This window comes from Oreochromis aureus, linkage group 3 (assembly GCF_013358895.1).
Source record: "Oreochromis aureus strain Israel breed Guangdong linkage group 3, ZZ_aureus, whole genome shotgun sequence".
Taxonomy (NCBI): domain Eukaryota; kingdom Metazoa; phylum Chordata; class Actinopteri; order Cichliformes; family Cichlidae; genus Oreochromis; species Oreochromis aureus.
The window spans coordinates 47,909,901-47,918,517 of NC_052944.1; positions in this window are offsets into that span (position 1 = coordinate 47,909,901).

The window sequence follows — 8,617 nt, forward strand, 5'->3', positions numbered from 1 at the left end:
TGTGTTACAAACTCAAAATCCTTCACTCAGGTTAGGCAATTAAAAGAAAAGTTTAATCCTATCATATTATGTATAAATGCTCCGGAGCTTAAACCTGTGTTTAAGGAATGAAATCAAATTACTCATCATGTCAAATCCTTTCTTGGCTCCATCCACAGCCTGCATCCTTGAAACGTCCTAGAAACAAAAGCCTGTGTGTTAACCAGAACATCACCTTTTATACTCACTTTCTCCACTTATGATCCAACCTGTGTTATAAAAGAAAAGTTAAAACAGAACAATCATCAGTCATGTGTCCAACCTTAGTCCAGTCTTTTGTCAGTGTCCAGTCGGTCCAACCTATGGCCTGCCTGGTCCGTCCATTCACCTGTCCATTCCCACACATTCACTCACACGCATCAACATCGGGTAGTGGTAAACGTCCGCACAAATAATCACATTTTCCACTTTCAGTAAACTCAGTTAATTTATATACTCATCTATTTTCTTTTTAGTTGTTTCTAGGAAAATAGTTCTTTATACTTTTGGACTGGATTGGCTGGCGGCAATCCTTTTAGACAGGGACCCACAATCTGATCAGATCCCCACACGTGGCCTCTTTCCTTCGCCTGTTGTAATCTGGAAAAGGTCACCTTATTTTTTGTTTTCCTGAGACTATTGTCGGCGCCGTTATTCATTGTTTTCTTTTGCAGGCCTGCTTAGAACAAAATGAGAAAAAAGAGAGAGCTGAGTATTAGCTCATCAAAGTACAAAACAAAATCACCTGACAGGTTTTTCTTTATAAGTGCACTGTTACAAACCCCCCTTAAACATGTCCATGTTTATTAAAACTCCCTCTTTAAAAATAAAACAACAACCTCAAAAATCTTCAACAATCTTAAATTTCACCCATTCAACACACTACAAACCTCGCCAAAAGCTACACCGTTTCGTACACAACCATAACCCCCATTAAGCACTTTACCATACTCAGATTCAGCCTAACACCTTATAACAATGTGTCAACACTAATTTATAAACCTCTTAATCAAATTTGCACCTCTGAACAATCTACCCCTCCTTTAAGGCCTCAATCACACACACAGCAAGCTCCTCTGTCCACATTCACACGAGCTTTCGAACTTTTTGCATACTCAGCCATATCTCAACAATTTAACTTGGCAAGAGAAATACTTTTTAAAGCCCATGCCATTATTCAATTATTTTCATTTTCTTTCTATACTAATCACTTGTTTTGATCACTCAGTGCAAAAGCACTGCTAAGTCACTCTTTTTAAACTACTTTAATCACTTTTTCGTATAACTGATTTCCTTGTCATCTAACTTCTTTTGAGTTTTTCCTCAACGTTACTTTATCCAAGTGTATTTTATTCAACATCCACACCATTTTAACACTCCTGAAATTAGCAACCTTATTTAATTACATATGTTTGTATTCTTAGCCAGGTTTTAATCGCATTAACCTTCATGAGCTTATCTCTATAATGTTAGGATCCCTGGGTCATCAACCCAGTGGTTTGTGTTTTGGTTCTTTGAGTCTGTTATTTCATTATATTCTAGTTTTGCTTTTTGGGTTTTTGGATTATTCTTAGTTTAGGTTCTCTGGGTGGGTTCTGTTAGAGTTTTAGTGTTCTGGTTTTCTGTCTGTGATTGCTGTCTCCCCTGTTTGCTGTATCCCCACGTCCAGTCAGTGTCTGTGTCTGTAAGTTCAGTCTGTGTTGTGTTTCCTGTTTTACTTTGAAGGTCTCTGTCTTTTCTCAGTGTGTTCAGTTTACGCTTCTTTGTCTCGTTAGTCCTGATTTGCCCCAGCTGTGTTTCCCTCCTGTTGCCCATTCCCTGATTACTCCCTCTGCGTATTTAAGCCCTGTGTTTTCCTGTGCTCTCTGTCGCGTTCTACCGTTTACTTAGCTGTGTGTTCTGTTAGTCCTCTGGTTTAAGTGTATTTTGATTTTTTCCAGTCATGTTATGTTACCCCTTTTTGAGTTCAGTATTAAAGCTGTTTTGAGTTCACCTTTGGTCTCCGGAGTCTGCACCTTGGGTCCTATTCCTGTCTGCACACAGCCTGCACCTAACAGAAGAACGCGACCAGAACATGGACCCAGCAGCACTCGCCCCGTCTGATGAGCTCAGGGAGGATATAATTTATTCAGTGGAAAAATTATGTGACCTGTGGCTGAATCATCCAGGGGAGGAATTTCAGCGTGCTGTAGCGAACCGGCTACAGCGACTGGTTTCTGGTCTCCCCTGGCTTTTGGACTCACTTCACCCACTCATACAGGAGTTTTTCCTTAATGAGCTTCATCTGCATGCCCCTGTTGCTACCGCTCACCTACCCAACTCGGAGAAAGATGTGCTGCCCAGCCTGCCGGACTTGGAGTTGCCCGGCCCATTGGAGCCATCACCGAGGAGGAAGCGGCGGCCGCGCCACCGGCGTGTCACCCCACAGCCGGACTTCGGGATGTCAAAACAGCCGGCTGTGGTGAGTGAAAAGGACACTTTTTCTGTTTCTTCAGGCCATGGGACTATTTATTCTGGGGCTATATTTTTTGCATCACCTGCCCAGCCTTTGTTCATCTCCGCTGGAGGGTCCGAGGGGCCCGTCCAGCCTTCTGTTCCCGCTGGGGGTTCTGGAGAACCGCGCCAGCCTTTGTTTGCCTCCGCTGGAGGGTCCGAGGGGCCCGTCCAGCCACAGCAACCTGCCTCGCCTGGAGGGTCCGAGGGGCCCGTCCAGCCTTCTGTTCCCGCTGGGGGTTCTGGAGAACCGCACCAGCCTTCTGCCTCCGCTGGAGGGTCCGAGGGGCCCGTCCAGCCGCAGCCACCTGTCTCCGCTGGAGGGTCCGAGGAACCGTTCCAGCCTTCTGCCTCGTCAGCTGGAGGGCCCGAGGAGCCCGTCCAGCCTCCTGCCTCGTCAGCTGGAGGGCCCGAGGAGCCCGTCCAGCCTCCTGCCTCGTCAGCTGGAGGGCCCGAGGGGCCCGTCCAGCCTCCTGCCTCGTCAGCTGGAGGGCCCGAGGAGCCCATCCAGCCTCCCGCCTCGTCAGCTGGGGGTCTTGGAGGACCCAGCCAACACATCCTCATCTCTAGTGACGGTTCTGGGGAGACCGTTCAGCCACCACCTACATCGCTGCCTTCAGCGCCCACATCGTCGCTTGCGGCGTCCCCGCCTGCTGTGTCCCCGCCTGCGGCAGCTTCATCCACATCGCCTGCAGCGCCACCACCTGCGGCTCCCACGCTGTCGCCTGCAGCGCCACCACCTGCGGCTCCCACGCTGTCGCCTGCAGCGCCACTACCTGCGGCTCCCACGCCGTCGCCTGCAGCGCCACTACCTGCGGCTCCCACGCCGTCGCCTGCAGCTTCGTCCTCACCTGGTCCAGCTTCAGCTACGGCTTCGTCCTCGCCTCGTCCAGCTTCAGCTACGGCTTCGTCCTCGCCTGGTCCAGCTTCAGCTACGGCTTCTTCGTCGCCTGGTCCAGCTCTGGCTTCTGCTTCGTCGCCTGGTCCAGCTCTGGCTTCTGCTTCGTCGCCTGGTCCAGCTCTGGCTTCTGCTTCGTCGCCGCCTGGTCCAGCTCTGGCTTCTGCTTCGCCGTCGCCTGGTCCAGCTCTGGCTTCTGCTTCGCCGTCGCCTGGTCCAGCTCTGGCTTCTGCTTCGCCGTCGCCTGGTCCAGCTCTGGCTTCTGCTTCGCCGTCGCCTGGTCCAGCTCTGGCTTCTGCTTCGCCGTCGCCTGGTCCAGCTCTGGCTTCTGCCGCCGTCGCCTGGTCCAGCTCTGGCTTCTGCTTCGCCGTCGCCTGGTCCAGCTCTGGCTTCTGCTTCGCCGTCGCCTGGTCCAGCTCTGGCTTCTGCCGCCGTCGCCTGGTCCAGCTCTGGCTTCTGCGCCGCCGTCGCCTGGTCCAGCTCTGGCTTCTGCTTCGCCGTCGCCTGGTCCAGCTCTGGCTTCTGCTTCGCCGTCGCCTGGTCCAGCTCTGGCTTCTGCTTCGCCGTCGCCTGGTCCAGCTCTGGCTTCGCCTGCTCGTCCTGCCCGGCCTGCTCGTCCTGCCCGGCCTGCTCGTCCTGCCCGGCCTGCTCGTCCTGCCCGGCCTGCTCGTCCTGCTCGGCCTGCACGTCCTGCACGTCCTGTCCGGCCGCTTTCCAGGCCAATGACTGGATGTCCTCGCCGTCGTGGACGGCCTCCTGACCTGCTCCGTCGCCGCCGGTGCCTCCCGCCCGGCCGGCCTCCTGACCTGCTCCGTCGCCGCCGGTGCCTCCCGCCCGGCCGGCCTCCTGAACTTTTTTCTGGACTCTTGTGCCGTCGTCCTCCGGGCCGGCCCCCTGAACTTTGTGTGGATTGTTTTTCCTGGCCGCCTGTGTGTTTTGTTATGTTGCTTTCCGGGCTCCGGTGTTTGCGCTTTTTTTTGTTTCTTGCTCCTTGTTTGGTTGTTTCAAGCCCTCCGTCCTGTTTCCCCCACCGCCCGCCCTGGTTGGGTTGTTTTTCGTTTTTGGTGTTCTGGTTTGGGCTGTATGGAAGCCAGCCCTTAAGGGGGGGGTACTGTTAGGATCCCTGGGTCATCGACCCAGTGGTTTGTGTTTTGGTTCTTTGAGTCTGTTATTTCATTATATTCTAGTTTTGCTTTTTGGGTTTTTGGATTATTCTTAGTTTAGGTTCTCTGGGTGGGTTCTGTTAGAGTTTTAGTGTTCTGGTTTTCTGTCTGTGATTCTGAGTTGCTGTCTCCCCTGTTTGCTGTATCCCCACGTCCAGTCAGTGTCTGTGTCTGTAAGTTCAGTCTGTGTTGTGTTTCCTGTTTTACTTTGAAGGTCTGTCTTTTCTCAGTGTGTTCAGTTTACGCTTCTTTGTCTCGTTAGTCCTGATTTGCCCCAGCTGTGTTTCCCTCCTGTTGCCCATTCCCTGATTACTCCCTCTGCGTATTTAAGCCCTGTGTTTTCCTGTGCTCTCTGTCGCGTTCTACCGTTTACTTAGCTGTGTGTTCTGTTAGTCCTCTGGTTTAAGTGTATTTTGATTTTTTTCCAGTCATGTTATGTTACCCCTTTTTGAGTTCAGTATTAAAGCTGTTTTGAGTTCACCTTTGGTCTCCGGAGTCTGCACCTTGGGTCCTATTCCTGTCTGCACACAGCCTGCACCTAACATATAAGGTTAGTGCATTTTCTGTTTGTATGTGTAATTTTATCAATGTTTCTTTGTGATCCTTGTGATCTTGTAAATGTTTCTTTTGCAGTGTTTCAAACTCCTTTTGACAAGGTGTGTTTTCTCTCTGGCTCATCACTGGTCATTGTTAGTGGCATTTCCCTTCGCCTGTGCCCAGCGGCTGTACCCTTGAAGTCCCGTCTCCTCCAGTGACTCCAAGGTCACTCCGGGACTTAGGTTCAAGCAATCGTGACTGCGCCTTGCCTTAGGTTGTCCCAGGGTTTCGAGGTGGGATCTTACCCGTCATGGGCTGTCCAGCCTTCCATGCTGCCTTATACGGGGGCCAACTGGGCAAGGGTGTTATCAGGTCTAGGGGACACACTGGTTCTGGAAATTAAAGGAATGTAAACTGCTTTCTTTATTTCATGTGTGTATTAAACTTTCCAACAATAATTTCACATGTAACAGTTAGTGTACGTGCATTTTCAATTCATTAATGTAATTGTCAGTTCATGTATTTATTTCTCTCAGTCTGTCCCTTTTCTAAAACCTGTAATTAATATAATTTTATTACTTTATTACTTTACTTAAAACATGCATTCGCTTCATCTTCTTAGAATTTAACTCGTCTGCCTATTTCTCTGGGTGCTCCCCTGACATCATCAATCACTCACACAGCAGCACAGTATTTCCTATTTCTCTTTCCTGTTTCTACAGATTAATCAAACACTTGTTTTTTCATATTTACAGTCTACAAACCCTCTTTAGTTTTACTAAGTCTTGGTCTAAAACAATACACCCTCTTCTCACACACTTTTCAGTATACTAATTTTTGCATTTGTCAGTTTTTTTTTTTTTTTTTTTTTGTTTTTTTTTTACTTCATTCACACAATCCTTTCATAATCGTCTCACACACACTGCCTTTTCTCTCAGACTTCCACTTTTTCACTCATTGTCCTATTGTACCTACCCAGACTTATTATTACTTATATTACTTTGTACAACTCACACAGAATCATTAAAATCCAGTACAACATTCATACACTTATAATCACCCCATACACGCTTTCCTAACAGTCTTACAGGGAGTTTTAGAGGGAGTTTTATCAAGTGCGCAGATCTCTATCAAACATGCTTGTTTACAATCAGGAAGGGGAAGTAGACAACCCTCAGTAACTGCATCTGTCCTCTTAAAAGAGAGAGTTTTATATAATCTTGGTATTCTTATTTTATTCTATTGTATACATCATTCTGTTCTATTTTATTTTATGGCATTCCAGTGTTTTCTGATTTCTACTGCATAACTTTGCGCTTTTGCTTTAACAAAAGAAATTTCCCACCTCTGGGACTGACACAGGTCATCTTTATCTTTAACTAGCCCAAATGAAATTCTAGTCCAATGCACACGTGTTCCAGTTTAAAATTAAAAGAGGAAGTAACTCACCCCTAACAATTTTATGTGTGTGTCAATGTCTGTGTCACTTTAAATTAAAAAGGTGAACACATATGTGGTGAGTCCCCCTCAATTTACACAAAATATGACATTAAATATCTTTTCTAATTCCTGTTCTTCTTTAAACACCATGAATGACCTCCAGGTCATAACCTTTGGACTTATAACTCTAACATAGGTCCACACAGGGCACCAAGCACAGAGAAAATTCAACCTCAGTGCTTCAAAATTCTCCTCAAAATTCAGAAACTGTTTCTGTCCTTTATCCATATCAACATAATTGTGAGTCCCCATTTACAACTTGTTCTTCACTTGTGTCACAACACCTCTAGTAATATCATCAGAATTACTTCAACATGGTAAACAATGATTTTTCTCTTACAATCAACTTACCATTAAAACTCAAGATCGCCGCTGACTCGATTCTCTGAAATCCTGAGTCAGTTAAACACCTTACTCATCTCACGGTGTTTTTTCTCAGACTCCCTTGTCTGAGCTCACTATTTTTACCCTGGCATCTCCACCAAAATGTTATGATATCTTCATAGACCCAAAAGTAAGCATCATATCTCCCTAGTCAAAAGTCAAACCGTTCCTCACACAGTAATTTTTAATCTAACAGCCTTTGTGTTTTGAGTCATGGTCAGTGGCCCCTATTTCACAGCAAACACGCACCTCTGTTTCAACCAGCCCTGTCTGACCATCCGTTATTGGAGTCAACACAAGACTAAACGTAAAGCCAGTCATATCTCTGCTATCTTCTTCCAAAACTCCATGATCTGTTTCCTCCATGGAGTGTACAGGTTACATTACAAAACTACATTTGAAAGCCAATCGCACACATGCAAAATGAGACAGACATGTATCATAAAGTAGTCATCGTATTTAACAACCGTAATGCCAACAAAGTAGAAATAAAAGCAATTCTTCCCTTAAAACACCAATATAAGTCGTCCTTCACCCAGGCTCTGCAGTCAGTCATTAGCCACTCATTAGTAAACAGGAAATGTCACTCTAAATAAGTCACAGGCATCTCATTTACATAGACACAGACACACTCTCAAAATAACCAGCCTGCTGCAGTGCCCGTGGCAGACAGAGCCTATATACAAACATAGAAATTATAACACAGAGACGTCTGATAAATTAAATAATATTTACAAGGCCTTAAATTGCACAACCTACATAATTTAGACAAAATTTGAATTAACCCTCCAAGGGACAAACTCTAAGTTTTTGATCATCAATGACAGTCTCAGTTCCAAACTGTATCTGCTCTAATCCCTAAATATCCTAAGTAAATTTAAAAGCGTCCAACGCCCAAGCTCCAAGCTTTACTGCCCAAAAAAGTGCATAAACCGTTCCAAACGGCAAAGTGGTCCAACCACTAGTTATTCTGGAGTGCCCCAAGCTCCACAGTGACCAACTGACTATCCCTCATAGAGGACGGAGTCTAAGCGTCCCCGACTCCGGCGTTACCTCTGAGCAATGCACTTCCTAGAACTTCCCACAGTTCCGTCCTACAGAAATTTAATTGTGTTGTAAAGACATCCTATGAAACCACAAAACCGACTATATTGATGTCCAAGCCCAGCTTTATATTCAATTATAACTGTATGACCATATACAGTTTCCAAATTACCTAATCCTAAATTCAGTAGTCCAACTACTTTAAATTCTCTTTCCTTAGCAGTCCAACTGCATTTCCTTTAATCAGTACTGTCACTTAACCTTACATTATCATTACTTCAACTTCAATTCTCATGAGATTTTCACCAAAATCAAAACAGACCTTTACCAGTAATTTTCAGTGAGTAGACTTTCAATTTTGTCAGAACCAATTCAGCACTGTTTGGAAATAATTCAACAGGTAGTGCCTTACCTTTGAATAAGCCGGCTTATGTCCACTCACTTCGACCACTGACTCGTGTCTGCCTGTTTGAGCACCTTGGACCCTCTCAGTCTCAACCTCCAACTCTCTACTCAACCTCGGCCAATGCACCAAATGTTACGGGTTGAAATTGAGGATGAGAGTAAAACAATGATAGTC